Below are 18,552 nucleotides of genomic sequence, written 5' to 3'. Positions count from 1 at the left end.
TCTTGGAATGATGGAGTATAGATAAAGGGGCCTGTGGGTGAAACATGAAGAGGGATCCCATTTACACAAAGGATATCTGTCCTTCACCCAGCATGGTTACGATTAACTCCATCAATTGAAAGCAAGAGAGAAGACTGATTAGGAGGGGACACTGGTATTACAGAGCAAAGGTCTAGAAAGCTCTCAGATGATTTAGTCATAGTTCCCCCAGGACTGCCAGATGTGGTTCGGAACTTGAGGAGACGGTGGGGGTGACTGCCCTGGGTGCACATGGGAAAAAGATTATTCTTGCCACTCCTGCCCACATGCAGCTCAAACCTGAGGGTTGGCCAGTTAACTACCAGTTCCCCAGAGCCCCAAATCCTTCCTATGTCTTAATATGAGTCACTCCAAATCATCACATCAGCACCATTTTAGTGCAATCCTGAGAAAGAGATGGTGTGCCATTCAACTGGAGTGATCTTCTCACCAGGCACCCTTCAGGAACTGGTGCCCACACATGGGTCCCAGGACAACCTAAAGGGGGCAGGGTCTGGAGCCTCTTGAGGCATCTGGTTGACCCTACACCTGAAGGAGAGAGTCAGAGTATGCCCTGAAGAGGAGAATTGGGGCCGTGTTCACGTGAGTCTTGGTCCAAGAACAGATGGCACTGCTGGCCCCGCTGGTCCCAGGCATGGAGGAAAAATACTGAGGTAGGTGCTTCCTATGATAGGAACCCATGTAGAATCAGGTCCCAGCTCAGGTTGTCTCTGCCCAGACAGTACTTTCTGGTCCCTACAAGTAATGGACACAAAAGAGGGTCTTATTTTGAGGAAGGCACTTGAAAGTGTTGGTCCCCCTAAGGCACAGGTATAAGGGCAGTGCTGCCCACAATAACCTCTTGAGTATCATCCATATAGGGCGTGTAATCAATACGGCTAACCTTTGGCATTGTCCAAGATTCTTACTAATCCTCAAATTCCAGAAAGCCTCTAATGATGACAAGACTGCTTGATGGCAAACTGAGTCCACAAGTCAGGTGTCCCAAAAATTGAACTCTGAGACTGAGATTTGCCTGCAGGAGGTGTACTGGGGAGTGCTCTCAATGTTAGCAAATGTGGGGAGGGGATGGTAAGCGAAGCAAGTTTGGGCAGAGAAAGAAATTAAACCAAGATAAAATTATAATAAAGGCCTCAGCTGGAAGCTGAGGAGCCAGAATGATCCTTCAAATTCATTACAAATTAAGGCAAAGGGGCTGGATTTTTATGCCTTCCTCCTACCTCCCCACACAGATTAACCCAGCACTGGAGGCGAGCTGCTCCCAGGAAGGAGGCATGACCTTGGGTGAGACATTCTTTTCTGCTCAGAAAATTCCTGGAGCAGGACTCAGCTGAGAGCTGTTAACTGCCAAAACGCCTAGGAGTTTTGGAAATAAGTGCTTCCATCTTGGCTACGGATAGGATTGGGGGGTGGGGGCGGCGTTTAATTGTCACAAGAACATTGTGAAATAAGGACTTCTTGTTGTGAATGAGGCGTCATGACTATCAGGATAGTTCACAAATCATAGACTTTGAATGATAAATCTAAGATTACCAAAGTTTTTCTTGTTGAATTAAATAGTAAGAATTTGGTACTTGGAGTGTAAGTATGTGCATGTGAGAAGAAAGAATGGGGAAGAGAGGCTGTGCTGGTTTGAAAGGATGCATATACCCTAGAAAAGCCATGTTTTAATCTTAATCCCGTTTTGTAAAAGCAGCCGTTTCTTCTAATCCCTAGTCAGTACTGTATGTTTGAAACTATGTATCTCCCTGGAGATGTATTTCAATCAAGAGTGGTTGTTAATGGCAACGTGGGACAGAGATCCTGGAATGAGCTGAGACTCAGCATCAAGGGACTGAGAAAACCCTAGAATGAGCTGAGAATTAACATCAAGGGACTGAGAGAACCTTCTTGACCAAAGCGGGAAGAGTGAAATGAGACTAAGTGTCAATGGCTGAGAGATTCCAAACAGAGTTGAGAGGTTATCCTGGAGGTTATTCTTATGCATTAAGTAGATATCACCTTGTTGTTCAAGATGTAGCGGAGAGGCTGGAGGGAACTGCCTGAAAATGCGGAGCTGTGTTCCAATAGCCATGTTTCTTGATGATGATTGAACAATGATATAGCTTTCACAATGAGACTCTGTGAATTTGAAAACCTTGTGTCTGATGCTCCTTTTATCTACTGTATCAACAGAAGATTAGAAGATTATATGGAATACAAATAAATAATAGGGGGAACAAAGGTTAAAATAAATTTACTTTGAATGCTAGTGGTAAATGAAAGCTAGGGGTAAGGGGTATGGTATGTATAATCTGTTTTTTTCTCTGTTTTTGTTTTATTTCTCTTTCTGTTGTCTTTTTATTTCTTTTTCTAAATTGATGCAAATGTTCTAAGAAATGATGAATATGCAACTATGTGATGATATTAAGAATTACTGATTATATATGTAGAATGGAATGATATCTTATTGTTTTGTTTGTTTGTTGTTAATTTTTTTAATTAATTAAAAAAAGCCCCCCCCAAAAAAGAGTGGTTGTTAAATTGGATTAGGTGGAGATGTGTCTCTACCCATTCGGGTGGGTCTTGATTAGTTTACTGAAATCCTATAAAGGGGAAACATTTTGGAGAATGAGAGAGATTCTGAGAGAGCAGAATGATGTAGTCACGAGAAGCAGAGAGTCCACTAGCCAGTGCTCTTTGGAGATGAAGAAGGAAAATGTCTCCCAGGGAGCTTCATGAAATAGGAAGCCAGGAGAGAAAGCTAACAGATGACACTGTGTTCACCATGTGCCTTTCCAGATGAGAGAGAAACTCTGACTGTGTTTGACATGTGCCTTCTCACTTGAGAGAGAGACCCTGAACTTCATTGGCCTTCTTGAACCAAGGTATCTTTCCCTGGATGCCTTAGATTGGACATTTCTATAGACTTGTCTTAATTGGGACATTTCCAAGGCCTATAAACTGTGAACTTGTCACTTACTAAATTCCCTTTTTTAAAAGCCTTCCGTTTCTGGTATATTGCATTCTGACAGCCAGCAAACTAGAACAGAGGCCAAGACAGACACACAGAGAGAGAAAGAGAGAGGGAGAGAGAGAGACAGGGAAAGACAGACAGATAGACAGACAGACACACAGAGACAGACAGAAAGAGGTGGGAAAAGACAGGGGAGGCAGCAAGAGAGATAGAGAGATAGGGAGGGAAGATGGTGAGAATCACACACAGAGACAGAGAGATGGGGGGGCACTTGGGCTGTAGGGAGTAGAGGAAGGCCAGTTTCACTGTCTCTCCTTCCCTCTCCCTCTCTCTTATTTCCTGATAAAACATGTCACTGTCACATGCACCATGCCCCTACTAGTAGAGAAAGCCCCTGCCCCCAGCAGTGTTCTTTTCCCTAGTACAATTGGGAAAAATGCTACTAACTTTTCACTGAATTGTCAAATCACATTTTCTCTTCTCCAATCCAGGCCTGGGCTCGATAGACAGGGAGTGTTCAAATAAGGAATGGTTCCAAGAAATTCTAAATAATAACTAAGCAGTATACACAATTTCTCTTGCTAAAAAGTTCTCCAAGAATTTTTCTGTGAATAAGAAATACACAGATTCTGGAAGTGCATGTAAAACTGAAAATATTTGCTGTGGACACTTTTGGAAAATCCAACCTCCATTAGTGTCTTATACACCCTGTATTGTAATATCTACTACTTCAATGTAATTGATTTCTTTCATGTATGTCCTTATGACTAATATATGAAGTTTTGGACTGTGTTTTATTCACCTCTATAAATCTATGTTCAATAAATGGTTTAAATTGAACTCTCTGGGTCTCATATGTTAAAAAAAAAAGAAGCATCAGAAGCAGTAAGAATTTTGACCCAGCTTCTCAAGGTCTTTGCCAACTCTAAAATTGTGAGTCTGTCTGTCTTTAGAGAAGAACAGGCCCAGTTGGTATAGATACTGACCAATATTTGCTTCTTCACCTGTCAAGTTCTATAGCAGTGCTGACATAGAACTTTCTGCAATGATGGAGATGCTCAATATTTGCACTTTCCAACTACTTTGGCTATCAAACACTTGAAATATGGTTAGTGTGACTGAAAAATTGAAGTTTGAATTTTATTTAATATCATTTAATTTTTTTTCAGGAAATGAAATTATCATTCAATTTAAATAGAATTTTCAATAGCGTATGTGGCTATTGGTTGCCGTATTGTACTGCATAGCATAGCATTAGATGATCAGTTTGGTAGCACTGTCCCTACTTTATTGCACCAAATATTACTGGCCTTTTCTTCTTTAGCCAAAGAAACAAAGCTACAAAGTTTTTGTGTCTCCACTGGCTCCAACCTTCCACCAAAACACTCCTTTAAGTTCCTGAGACAGAGCTTAATTGCTGATTTCAACAACTTCCCTCTCTATTCACATTCTTTTCTTCATTTTTCCAGTTGGTTGCTCAGTTGATCTTGACATGTAATACTTTGTATTCCTACTTTGTTTTCTACCTGGAAAAATACTTCCTTATGTCTAATCTGTATAACATACACTAATGTAATTATCTGTGTTGAAAGGTTGTAGATGCTATTTAAGCCGTTTACCATTTGTATGCACTTTAAACCCCCCTTTAATGATTCTTGTTGATTGTATTCATTAAGTATCTTTAATCTGCCTTCTCCAGCTCCTTGTTTAAATCCAGTTGTCATAACCTGGATGCTTCCTGTTTGACATGTCCTGTTTTTTATTAAACTGTCAGCAGAATGTACTTGCCTTACATGTGGCTTTTGGAGAGTAACAAGCTTTGTTTTTTTCATCATTTGGAAAGTAGGGGGTGAGGGAGCTTGATCTTTATTGACAAAACTAAGTAGCTTTGTGACCCTGTTTTGACCAATTTAAGGGTAAAAACAAATGGGTTTTCTTTCTGAAGTCCAGAGTTACTACTGCGCTGAGAGTTTGGGAAGCATGACTGGGGCTGGGAAGAACTTACGTTTGAAAGGTAAATTTTATTTTCATAAAATCGAAGGTCTGGAGTGACCTGTTGGTCAAAGTTTTGCACCAAGTCACTTTGGCTGCTCTGGAAAGAAATCACAGGTTGCCTTGGCTTCTGCAGGGAAAGACTGGAAGCTCAGGACAGGGTACTCTCAGTTACCTGGATTTAACCCATGTGAACTCAGTTGTATGTATGGATGGAAAAAGAGAGAGAGAAAGGGAAGAATGTACATTTCCAGAGGGCAGAGAGATTTGTCCATTTTGTTCACTCTTGAATCCCCACCACTCATTTAAGTCACTCACTCACTATTTACTATTACGAGCCAGGCACTGTTCTCAGTGTGTGGTAAGCATCTGAACAAAAGAGGCTAAGATTCCTACCTTCATGAAGCTGAAATTCTGACATGGAAGGAGAAAGACAACAAATAAGGCAGCAAAAAAACAAAATATACTAAGTTCCTAGGTAGCGCATGTCCTAAAACAAGAAAATATAGAGCAGAGTAAGGGGAATTGGGAGGCTAGGGCAGATTGTAATTTTAAGTGTGGTGGTCCAGCAAAAGGTCACTGAAAAGATATTTGAACAAAGACTCAAAGTGAAGGGGTTTAGCACCTAGAACAATGTCTGGCACAAAGGAGGTGTTCAGAAAATATTTGTTAAATTAACAAACAAACTCTGTCTATCCTTCCTCTCACTTCTTGTGTGCCTCGGAGTGAGCTTGAGATGGGGTATGGAATCTTCTGCCCTGCAGTGAGCTCTACGTACCACAATGCATATTTCCAATGTTAAGGATTTTCATACACCTTGTGCTGGTTTGAAAGGATTATGTGCCCTAGGAAGCCATGTTTTAATTCTGATCCATTGTGTAAAGGCAGCCATTTCTTTTAATCCCTATTCAGCACTGTGGTTTGGAAATTTGGTTAGATTATCTCCATGGAGATATGACACACCCAATTGTCAGTATTGACCTTTGATTAGAGGGAGATGTGACTCCACCCATTCTAAGTGGGTCTTGATTAGTTTAATGGAATCCTTTAAAATAGGAAACATAATAAAGCCACAAGAACCATGAGCGCCTATGCAATCAGGTACTTTTGGAGATGAAGAAGGAAAATGTCCCCCGGGGAGCTTCGTGAAACAAGAAGCCTGGAGAGAAAGCTAGCAGATGATACCATGTTCACCATGTGCCCTTCCAGCTGAGAGAGAAACCCTGAACGGCATCGGACTTCTTGAACCAAGGTATCTTTCCCTGGATGCCTTAGATTGGACATTTCTATAGACTTGCTTTAATTTGGACAATATCACAGCCTTAGAACTGTAAATTTGCAACTTAATAAAGTTTTATTTTTCTTTTGGCTTTTCAAAAGGGGAATTTAATAAGTTGCTCATTTACAGTTCTAAGGCTGAGAAAATGTCCCAATTAAAACAAGTCTATAGAAATGTCTAATCAAAGGCATCCAGGGAAAGATACCTTGGTTCAAGAAGGCCGATGAAGTTCAGGGTTTCTCTCTCAAGTGAGAAGGCACATGGCAAACACAGTCAGGGCTACTCTCTCGGCTGGACAGGCACACGGCAAATACGGTGTCATCTGCTAGCTTGGTCTCCTGGCTTCCTGTTTCATGAAGCTCCCTGGGAGGCGTTTTCCTTCTTCATCTCCAAAGGTCGCTGGCTGGTGGACTCTCTGCTTCATGGTGCTGCAGCATTCTCTGCTCTCTCTGAGTCTCTCCATAAAGTTTTTTTATTAAGTTTTTAAAAGCCGTTCTGTTTCTGGTATATCGCATTCCAGCAGCTAGCAAGCTAGAATACACCTCAACATCGAATTTCACTTACAGAGTGAAAACACTAAGGCCAATAAAAAGTTTAGGCCAGAAACTTAATCCCTCATGCTAAATAATAGATCAAAGTGGACTGAGTTTGGAGGACTTGGAGTTGAATAAATAATTCATTCATCTGTTTGAAACATATGTTTGAGCATTGTGGTAGACAGCTTCAAGATGCCCCCCCCAAATTCTTGACTCCTGGTATTCATGCTCCTATATGTTCCCCTCTATAATGACTAGGGCATTACAGAGAGGACAGGGTGTGACTTACAAGGCTAGCTCATAAAATGCATTACAGCTTTTATCCTGCTCTCTAGGATCACTTGCTGTGGCAGAACCTATTATGTCCTGAGCAGTCCTATGGAGTTACCCAAGTGGCGAGGAACTGAGGCCTCCTGCTAACAGCCAGCACTGCCTTGGAGCCATGAGAATGAGCCGCTTTGGAAGTGGATCTTCTAGACCCAGTCAAACCCCAGCTGACATCTTGGCTGCAATCTCACAAGAGAACCTAATTCAGAATCATCTGGATAAACCACTTGCAAATTCCTAACAGAGAAATTGAGATAATAAATATTTATTGTTTTAAGGCATTACACTGTGAGATAATATTTTATTCAGTAATCAATAACTAGTCCAGATGTTGGTAGCTGGAAGACAATGCTGCCAAAACAAAAACCTGAAAGCTCAGGTGGGGTTTTAGAACCAGATGGTGGGTAGAAGGACTTTGAGAAGAGCTTTAGTGAAAGCCTAAAAAATATTGGAGACACCCAGCATCAAGCTCCACGGACATTGGGTTGTAACTTTACATTGCAAGAGAAAATGTGCAGCTGAACTCCAGATGGCAGTTCCTCTTTCAATGAATCCCTTGTTTGTATAGAAAAAGCTTTCCTAGATAATTTCCAGAAAGGTTCTTAAAATGAATGACTTTCAGATGCTGGGGATGGAATGAAGTCAAAAGACTTGCAGAAACACTGGTTTACCGGGGGAAAAAAGCTACATCAATCCATTTTATTTTTTTGTGCATTTATATAACATATAATGTACTGAGCATCTTGCCCGTGCCAGGAACTATTTTAGGTATTGGAGATATGTAAGTAGATATGAAAGATAAAGGCCCTGCTCTCTGTGAACACATTCTAGTGGGAGGAGATGGAGAATAAACAATTGAATGGACAAGATAGTATCAGATGTATGTATCCTGAAGAAATGAAAGTTTATGATAAGACTGACCCTGATAAATAGTGCCCAATACCTCATTCACCTCACACTGCCGCAACTTCTAGATTCTAAAAATTCTGCCTAGACCCTGCTTTTCATCCTACAGCATTTTTTGCCAATAGGCTGCAAATGAGAATTTTGGCACTGCCACCGTGGGTGGAACATCTGCAGTAGCTGGTTCTTGTAGGAGTGCTACACACCCAGCTGCAGAGAGAAAAATTAGGTCTTAGGTCATGAAGTGGATGGGCAGACATTGGGAGCCAGCCACCTGAATGATTTTACAAAGCTTGTTGAGTTAAACCCCAATTGCTATTCCAGAAGCAATCTCATTTAAAAGAAATTAAAACATATTGATTTCCTCCCTTTTTACACTTTAATTTACATTTTAATTTACTCCCCACATGTATCTATTGTGCTTGAAAGCACCTTGTGTTTAGTTTGATTGCAAGATATAATAATCCCACTGGATGAAATGGATGTTTCCAAACGTAGCTGGTCCCTGAATGCTGAGCCCTGAGAGACAGTGGCTGTGGTGTGTCAGCTTGATTAAAAACAGAAGAAAGAGGGGAGCGCTTGCATTGTAGGTATGCCCTGTGCAGCAGATTTAATTTATGCTGATATGGTGGCTGCTTCCTGGGATTAGCCCAGCATGCTTGGATGGAATCTTGCTTTCTCAGGCTTGGAACTCTTTACACAAACTAAAGAGTCTTGCCTCCTGCCCTGTAACTGTTGGTTGTCCATCAATTACTATGTCTTAGACACATAGCTATTTGAAGCATAGTGCATGTAAGAACTAAATAAAGGCAAGCTTCAATGAATTGGGCAAAAAAGGTGGAGAAGATTTTAAGAATCAATGGAATAACTTGAAAGGTAGTTCTATTACTTATATGAGTGTACAGGACTTGAAGGAAGTGTATGAAGAGACCAAGTTAATTTCTCTTAACCAACAAAAATAGCAAATAACAGGGTCAGGGACGTGCAACGGATTTCTCATGGAATCCAAGGAAGAGGTAAACAGCCAATCCTGGCTGTGACATTAATGCGACTTAGCTTGTTTCTATGTCTCTCCATTTAATATTTGCAAAGAAAAAACCATTATGTTATGACTTGTGCAAAGAAGTATGACAAAATAGAGTTGCTGCGGCTAAGGGTTTTAAGATGGAGTTGGGAGACCATTCAGGAAATTACCCTTATGCTCATCTCAGCTGCAAAAGTAGGCATAGCCTCAAGCAAGAATATTTCTCAAAACCCTGAACACAATAAACAAACCACAAGATAAGGAAATCAATAACTATTTAATTGAAGGATACTTGGAATATCCCCAACATCCACCAAGCACAAACAACTTATATAATCTTGTTTTTCTTTAGAAATCCTTACTTGGAAGCCCCAAGATGGGACACGATTTGGGTTGCTACCTTAATCTGTGCTCCCCGAATTGCAATTCTAAGACCCCAAATAAACGCTTTTGTTGCCTTGCAACTCTGTTATTTCTCAGTCAAGAGAAAGTAGGACTGGCCAGAGTGCTCAAGGGCCTAGCTCTCCTATTTCCACATGGGGATGTTAGACACACTTTCTTCCAGTAATGAAGAAAGGATAAGATGGGATCTGCTGGGTCACTTCTTTAAGCAGCCTGAATCCTTCCACTATCACATTCCCCCATCTCTGCTTTTTAAAAAAAAGAACGAAAAAATTTTATTTTTAGAGCAGTTTTAGCTTTACAGAGAGATTGTTGAGAAATTTCCATATCTCATTCCTAGCCTCACAGCCCCCATGGTTTCCCCTATCATTAACATCTGCATTAGTGTTATATCACTACAATTGATGAATTATTGATGCATTATATTAACTAAAGTCCATAGTTTACATTAAGGATTTATTCTTTGTCTTGTTTAGTTCTACAGATTTTAGCAAATGCATAATATCATGGTCCACCATTGCAGTATCATACAGAATAGTTTCACTGCCCTAAAAAGCCCATGTTCCTTCCCACCAAACCCATGGCAACCACTGATCTCTTTATTGTTTCTACAGTTTTGCCTTTTCCAGAATGTCATATAGTTGGAACCAAATAGCACACACACAGCCTTTTCAGACATGCTTTTTTCACTTAGCAATATGCATTTAAGGTTCCTCCATGTTTTTTCGTGGCCTGATAGCTCATTTATTTTGATGGCTGAATAATACTCCATTGTACAGATTATCATAGTTTGTTTTTCCATTCACCTATCAAACAGTACCTTGGCTGCTTATGATTTTTGGCTATTATAAATACAGCTGCTATAAAATTTGCATGGTTTTTGAGTCTGCATAAGTTTTCAACTTCTTTGGATTTTAAAGCCTAGGAGCACAATGGCTGGATTGTATGGTAAGCCTATGCGTAGCTTTGTAAGAAACTGCCAAACTGACTTCAAAGTGGCTATACCATTTTAAGTCCCTCCCCCCGTTTCAAGGCAAAACATGAAAAGGTATAAAACAGATGCTCTTTGAAATGCCCCAAATGTGAAATTTTCTGTAATAATTCTTCTCTTGGTAAAAAATAACCAGTAATAGCTGTTGTGCTAGGAACTACTTTAAGTATTATATATGTGTTATCTTTTTTAAGCTACACAACAACCTTAAAAGGTAAGTGTCATTTTTAGGTCCATATCTCAGATCCTCCCACATGCTCAGGAGGTGGTCCTCCCCCGGGCCTGCAGTACTGCCAAGCAGGGAGCTGGATGTTCTGCAAAGCTCAGGGATCCTCTCGGATCACTCACTTATGAATTAATGTGGTTCAGGATATACTGAAGGGAAAATTTGTCCTAAAAATTGTAATCTACATGCATCAGAAGATTAATCTTCTCAATAGTCCTTTCACCAACATTGGATCAAGCAGACTCCTTTTATTTTTATTTAAAAAATGCTATTGTATGGTGGGAAACAGTGGCTCAGCGACAGAGTTCTCACCTGCCATGCTGGAGACCTGGGTTCAATTCCTGGTGCCTGCCCATGCAAAAAAACCCAACCAAACAAACAACAAAACTATTGTAAAATATATCTTATATTCCAGAGTTTATACAACATATTTGTCCAAAATGAAGACTAATAATACAACACACAGGTGGGCACGGATACCGACTGCCAGGAAATAGTGCATTCCCTTAGCCCAGGATTCTCCTTGCATTTCCCTGACAACCCCCTGCCCCCACCTCTCCAGGTGACCATGCTCTTGAATTCTGTTAATGAAACCTTTGCTTTACTTCATAGGCTTACCACCTGCAATTGATTGTCTCCCTAAACAATACGCACAAAGATATCTGTATGAACTTAGCTTCAATGGAATCATACTCTATTTATTCTTGCTTGCTTCTTTGTATGACAGTTATGTTATTGAGATTTATGCTTATCTTTGCTTGTGGTTGTGACTCATTCCCTTTCACTGCCCTACACTATGCTGCTGTTAGGTGATACCATTTATTTATTTATTCTCTCATCAATGGACTTTGGGCTGTTTCCCAGTTTTGCTGTGACTGACAGTGGTGCTTTCAAATTTCTGGTAAGTAGCTCCTGGTGCACAGGTGCATGAGTTTCTCTGGGAATGGAATGACCACATGGAACTCTGCTTTTCAATCTGTAATCTTTGTGTTTTTCCCAGCTCCAGGGATGGTATGAGAACTGATGAACCAAGGCAGTACAGTGGAGAGGTTTAAGCACACCTGCTCTCCATCAGGCTGCCTGGGTTCAAATTCAGGTGCTACCACTCATTAGCTGTATGATCTTGGGCAGTTTACTTACTCTCCGCAAGTTTCCACATTTGCAAAAGGTGATTAAATGATAGTGCTTTTTTTCATAGGGCTATTTTGGGGCTTATGTGCTCTAATGTCTTTTAAGGAGCTTGTTAGTATAGTGCTCCTAACTGAGTAAGGGTTGAGGGACATGTGTTCCTCACTCCTAGTGTTGCCACAAGGGAACAGGGGCTTAACTTTGGGCAATGCTCTTGGCCTCTCTCTTCAGGGAAGGAAAATTGATCTAGCTGATGTGAAGTCTGGGAGAAGAAACTGAGTTCAACACCTCAGTCACCATCTTTTCAATCTAGCCCAGTTTAGGAATGAGATGTATGCTCATTTGTCTGCAATCTAAAGTTTTGTTCTTCGGTCATTTCATTAGTGACAGAGCTGACATTCTGGTCACAACTGTGTCTCACTGCTCTGTTGGTTCATACTCTGTAGAGGGAAGAAAATGGCATCGCCCATCGACTCCCCAAGACTCCAAAGGTAGGTGCACCACAAGCATTAACCACAATAATGCAAAACACTTTTAGAGCCTCCAGGTTAAAGACACAGGGCAAGCTCCCTTGTGTGGAACTGTGCCATCCAGGTAGGTTCTGAGACCCAAGTTCTGTCTAGAAATAATCACAAATAGCCAAACAAGCTTCATATTTCATTTTTTGGATATGAATGAGATGGATGCATCTTTTGTATCTTGTTGGATTTCAGATGTTCCATCCTCCAGTTCACTAATCCTAACCTCTGTCTCTTGAAATCTACCATTGTAGGTGTCCATTGTTTTTTTCATCTCTTCTACTGTATCTTTCATCCCCATAAGTTCCGTGATTTGTTTTTTCAGACTTTCGATTTCTTCTTTTTGTTTGTTCCTTGCCTTCTTCATATCCTCCCATCAATTCATTGATTTGGTTTTTGATGAGGTTTTCCATGTCTGTTCGTATATTCTGAATTAGTTGTTTCAGCCCTTCTATCTCATTTGAACTACTGGTTTGTTCCTTTGACTGGGCCATATCTTCAATTTTCCTGGTGTGATTTGTTATTTTTGGCTGGCGTCTAGACATTTAATTACCTTAATTAGTTTATTCTGGTGATTGCTTTCACTTCTCTTACCTAGGGTTTTCTTGCTAGATGAATTTGTTGTCTATCTGTTCTTTGACCTTCAGTTCAGCTTTTTCTGGACCTCTAAGCTTAGGTTTTGTTTAACAGAGGATAATTTTTCAGTTCTTGTTTTCTTGTTTCTTGCCCTACTTGTATGGTGCCTTTTCCCTCCCCACGCTTAGGAGGGTCTACGTAGGTATTATAGACTCAAGCCAGGTTTTCCTGGACTAAACTGGCCCCCTATCAGGGGCAAGGAGTAACCTGTGTCAGTTTTCCCTGAGGGTGAGACCCAGAAGGTTAAAAGACTTTCCTGTGAAGTCTCTGGGCTCTGTTTTTCTTATTCTGCCCAGTATGTGGTGCGTCTGCCTGCGGGCCGCATCAGCAAAAGATGTTGCGGCACTTTTAACTTTGGAAGACTCTCCCTGTTGGGGGAGTGGTGGAGATGGAGGAGAGGATGTAGGCTGGTTTTAATGGCTTCAAATTGCCAAGCCCTGGGGTCTGAATTTCTTGAGGGAGGGATTCCACCTGATTTTTGTTTCACCCCTCTCCTGGGGAAGGCACAGGTGGGAGACAGCCCTGAAAGCAGCCCGTTTCTGCCTATGCCTGGGGCAGTTGCAGCCCGAGAAGTCCCACCGCTAAATCCAGAGGCTGCCAAGTCTCCGTAGAGACACAACCACTAAACCCTCTGTTTCCTCCCCTTTCCTCTTTTTCCGTGAGCCCAATGAGCGACCTCTGCCTTGACCAGGTTTAGAGTCTCTTTCCTTTCCCTCTGGGAAGCCGCCTGTGGGGGAGGGGCGCCGGGCACTGGCCGCTGGCCACCACGGCTTGGGGAACTCATGGTTTTGGGGAGGCTTGCAGCCGGTCCAGCTGGTCCAGACTGGGGTACGCTGTGTATCCGGTCACTGACGTGGCTCTGGGAACTGTTCTGTACTGTTTCTGGTTGTTGTTCTGGAGGACGAACTAAAATGCGCATATTGCTAAGCCGCCATCTTGGCCCCTCTCCTGGATGCATCTTTTTAGTGTTGCCCTTAGACAGACAGCTGATTGAAGGATTGAAGCCTCTCCAGCTAGCAGTACATGTAGGTTTCAGAAGGAGGAACATCCTGGTAGGCTGATGCATTCCTCATTTGGCAGTCAGTTTAAGATCTGATTCTCTAGTCCCTCAGTCAAGAAGGAAGAGTGGGCCATGCTGATGTGTGTGAGTGTGTGTGTGTGTGTGTGTGTGCAGCATTATTGTTCTGAATTGTTTACAAACAGCAGAGCTCCCTAGATTTGCATGGTTCAAACCATGTGAGAGAGAGAGAGAGAGAAGCAGAAAGAGGAAGGCAGAGCAAACTGAAACAGACATAGAGACACAAAGAGATGGGGAGAAAAAGAGAATCCTAGATGATCAATGATACAGACATAGATGACTGTTTCAGTTTGCTAAAGCTGCTGGAATGCAATATACAGAAATGGGTTGGCTTTTACACATTGTTCTAGTTTGCTAGCTGCCAGAATGCAATATACCAGAAACGGAATGGCTTTTAAAAAGGGAAATTTAATAAGTTGCTAGTTTACAGTTCTAAGGCCGAGAAAATGTCCCAATTAAAACAAGTCTAATAGAAATGTCCAATCTAAGGCATCCAGGGAAAGATACCTTGTTTCAAGAAGGCCGATGAAGTTCAGGGTTCCTCTCTCATCTGGAAGGGCACATGGCGAGCATGGCATCATCTGCTAGCTGCTTCTCCTGGCTTCCTGTTTTATGAGGCATGTTCCTTCTTCATCTCCAAAGGTCTCTGGCTGGTGGACTCTGCTTCTCATGGCTATGTCGTTCTGCTCTGCTCTCTGAATCTCCTTCATTCTCCAAAATGTTTCCTCTTTTATAGGACTCCAGAAACTTATCAAGACCCACCCAAATGGGCGGAGACATGTCATCACCTAATCCAGTTCAACAACCACTCTTGATTGGGTTACGTCTCCAGGGAGATGATCTAATTACAGATCCAAATATACAGTATTGAATAGGGATTATTCTGCTTTTATGAAATGGGGTTTTGATTAAAACATGGCTTTTCTAGGGGACATACATTCTTTCAAACCAGCACACACATTAACCTAAAATTTACAGTTCTTAGGCCATGAAAATGTCCCAGTTAAGGCATCGACAGGATGACACCTGGATTCTGAAGACCGGCTGCTGGCATCTGGGACACCTCTGTCACATGGGAAAGAACATGGCTTACGTGTGCTGGACTTTTGTTCCCTACTTTCATTGCTTTCAGCTACTCGTTCCAGTGGCCTCCTCTGTGGGTTCTCTCAGCTTCTCTGGGGCTTTTTCCTCTAAGCTCTCTTGACTTTTTCTGTCCTTTATCTTCTCATAATAGACTCTAATAAAAGGATTAAGACCTACTTTGAATGGGATGGGTCACATCTCAAATTGAAATAACTTAACCAAAATTTCCCACCCATAATAAGTCTGTACCCACAAGAATGGATTAAAAGAATATGGCCTTTTCTGGAGTATATACAGCTTCAAACCAGCACAATGATCAATGAGACAGACAGAAAAACAGAGAAAAGATTGCAGTGAAAGTGAGAAGGTGAGTGAGAGGAGAGAGGGAAAGAGAGAGGGAGAGGGAGAACAGGAGACAGAGACAGAGACAGAACGTAGAGAAAGCTAGACAGCAAGATAGGGGTGGGAAGAGCAGGCAGTGAACCTGCAAACTCCTGGCTGCATGTGGCCCTCTGCTTACCTAATGTTAAATGCTGCTTTTTCCATGACATTTATCAGATTAATGAATTGTTTTCAAAGACACCAAAGAAGAAAAAAAAGGTCTTTTGAAAACCGTAATGGGGGTCTGAGATCTTAAATTTTCTATAAGCAAAAAGCCTTCCTTCTGTTCCACCCCTGCCCCTGACTGCTCCCCCCACACTCATACACACCCATGCACACACTTTCCCCAGTGCATCTTCTCTGGGTTTACAGGCAGCAGGGGCACCTCCAGACAGGCTGCCAGCACATGTGGAGATGCAGTTGATGCTGGCCCTTCTTCCTGGCTCCTGGGCCAGTGACCGTGGATCTCCCGCTTGTGGTTTCAATCACTGACGTTTCAGACAGCAAAAAGGTATTGTAGAAGAGCAGGACTGTGTCAGGTTTAGAGCTGTGGGTTTTCAGGTCGGCCACTAGCTGGCAGCTGACAGCATAGTCCTTTCAATGACTGGAGCCTCACTCACTTCACTGTCCCAGAGTTCCAACCCCGACAATCTATCTCATGACCTGGTTCCTCCCTTCTCTGGGCCTGTGGCTGGACTGTGACTAGCTCCCAGGCTTGGCCGTCTGGTCAGTCTTGGTATCGGTGTGCTGGCACTCCCATCTGCCCAGGCTCCATGGACAGCCTGCCCCCTGGGCCCTCACTTATCTCTGGGAAATCATTGAGGACTGTGGCTAGGTTCAGTCATTAGCAGGTGCCAAAGATGCTGAAATAGTTGCATTCCAGTTGGTAATGGCCACTACCCTGGGTCCCTTAGGAGTCCTTCAGCTGCCCCCAGTTGCCCAGGTTCCTCTTTCAGAAACCCTAAGATCTAGCAACCAAAGGGGATAGTACAAGTACAACATGGGGCCTCCAAGAAATCCTACTCCCATCTTGGCAGGAGCAGGTCTGGTTGCTTGCGCCCATGGGAAGGGCAAGGGAGACCATGATGCTGAGGCTGACTATAGGTCAGGTGGTACCCTGTGAGAGAAGAGGGGATGGCACTGTCCAGTTGTGAGCTGACAGCTATGGCCATCAACACTCCTCCAGCTCTCATCCCTTCTCCCTCCCTTCCACAGCCCCCTCATCCTCTGGTCCTCACTAAGTATTTTATCCTTGGATAGTACCCACTGGAGAGGCCACCTGGCTACCCTGCCTGGGCTTAAAGCTAGCTCCACCTCATATTCCTGTGATTTCAAGCAAGTTACTTAATCTCTCTGTGACTTAATTTTTTCCTCTGCAAAATAAGGATAACAACTGTGGACCTTATGGGGTTAGCAAGAGGATTGAATGAGTGCCTAGAACGGGGTCCAGCTTATAGCACTTAATAGGTATTATCACTATTCCTATTACATACACAAAGGAACTGAGGCACAGGTAGAATGTCTGACTTCCTCTGGGCATGTAGCTAAGTAGGAGAGTTGAAATTTTAATCCAGCCAGTTTCAAACCAGAGCCTACATTCTCAAGGATTAGGTTTAGACAAACACCCTTTGTCAAAACATGTTCCAGTCCCTATGTCTGCACCAGTAGGCTAGTTCAGTCTACTCCTCAGAGGTTGGTCAGCTCTAGAAACCAGAATAGTGACTCTTATTGGTTTCCTATTGCTGCAGTAAAAATTACTACAACCTTAATGGCTTAAAACAATGCAAGTTTATTCTTTTTTTTTTCTAGCAGTGAGAAGTCTAAAATCAAGGTGTTTGCAGAGCTGTTTTCTTCCTGCAGTCTTCAGGGGAGACTTTGTTTTCTTGCCTTTTTCAGCTTCTAGAGGCCACATATATTCTTTGGCTCATGGCCTCTTCCTCACAACACTCCAACCTCTTGCTTCCATTGTACCATCTCCTAGGACTTACTCTGATCTTCCTGCTTTCCTCTTATAGGGACCTGTGTGTTTACATCAGGCCCACCCAGATAATCCAGAATAATCTCATCTCAAGATCCTTAACTTAATCACTCCTGAAAAGTCCCTTTTATTGTATAAGGTAACACAAGTCACAGGCTCCGGGGACTAGGTCGTGAGCATCTGTGGGGGACAATTATTCTGCCTATCATGCTCTTATGTTGTCCAGTTGCCCAGGTCGGCCAGCTGACACTGTGATCCCAGTGTGTACAGGTCAGCCCATCAGCTGTGGGAAAGGAGACCAGAGTATGAATTAAAATTCATATGCCATTCCGTCAAAGATTCTGCCCAACCAGATTTATAAAGTTATTCTTACAAAAAGTTATTCATGTGATAGTATGAAAATAACACATGTTGGCTTTGCATTAAAATATTGTTGTGGAACATATTAAAAATTACATGGACTTGGGGCCCTCTTGGAAATTCTAGCAACTCTCTGGAGTATGGTCTGCACAATGACAAAAGCATCTCATGCCCCAGCATTTCTCTCTACCTCTTAGCCCCAAATTTCTGCCATTGATTCCTCTTGTGTGTCTTCAGAAGGTTCAGTTTAGACCTTAGGCAAGACCAGGGAAGGCCAGCTCATTAGGAGCAAAGACATGTCAATCTGATTAATGAATATACTACATGTTTTCCATAAAAATTTAGAGTGCCCTTAAACTCTCATGGTAATGAAATAAAAGATACTATAAATTATCTTAACTGACGCCTAACAAATATCAATGTTGTTCTTTGCATTGCATACCATCTCTCTTAATTCTATTAACAAATCCTTGAACTGGTTTACTGTACAGCAGGGGAAACTGAAGCCAGATAGATTACAGAATTCATCCAATATCCCACAGCTGAGAAGCAGTTGCTCAAATTTGAGCACAGCTCAGTCAGACAATGAAGCCAGCACTCTCACCAAGGCACAGTAATCAATTGATCATATTTGTGCTGTGTTTAGTTCAGAGAGTGTTTTTTCACCTTCACATCCTCACCATATTCCCAACAATCTGGAAGGTTGGGCATTATT

The 18,552-nt window shown here is 42.2% G+C and overlaps 1 long non-coding RNA gene across 5 annotated transcripts in view; it reads left to right on the top strand.

Annotated features, from left to right (window-relative positions):
* Positions 1 to 7,410, top strand: part of LOC143663618 (uncharacterized) — a 31,804-nt gene extending 24,394 nt beyond the window's left edge. For all 5 annotated transcript variants that reach the window (XR_013166074.1, XR_013166076.1, XR_013166071.1 and 2 more), the window contains one exon: positions 7,138 to 7,410. This is a non-coding gene — a long non-coding RNA (uncharacterized LOC143663618). The remainder of the gene's footprint in view (positions 1 to 7,137) is intronic.
* The last annotated feature ends 11,142 nt before the right edge of the window (positions 7,411 to 18,552 follow it).

Source organism: Tamandua tetradactyla, chromosome 19 (genome assembly GCF_023851605.1).
Source record: "Tamandua tetradactyla isolate mTamTet1 chromosome 19, mTamTet1.pri, whole genome shotgun sequence".
Lineage (NCBI taxonomy): Eukaryota > Metazoa > Chordata > Mammalia > Pilosa > Myrmecophagidae > Tamandua > Tamandua tetradactyla.
The sequence above is the reverse complement of the archived record's forward strand: the minus strand, read 5'-3'. Positions and strand labels throughout refer to the sequence as shown.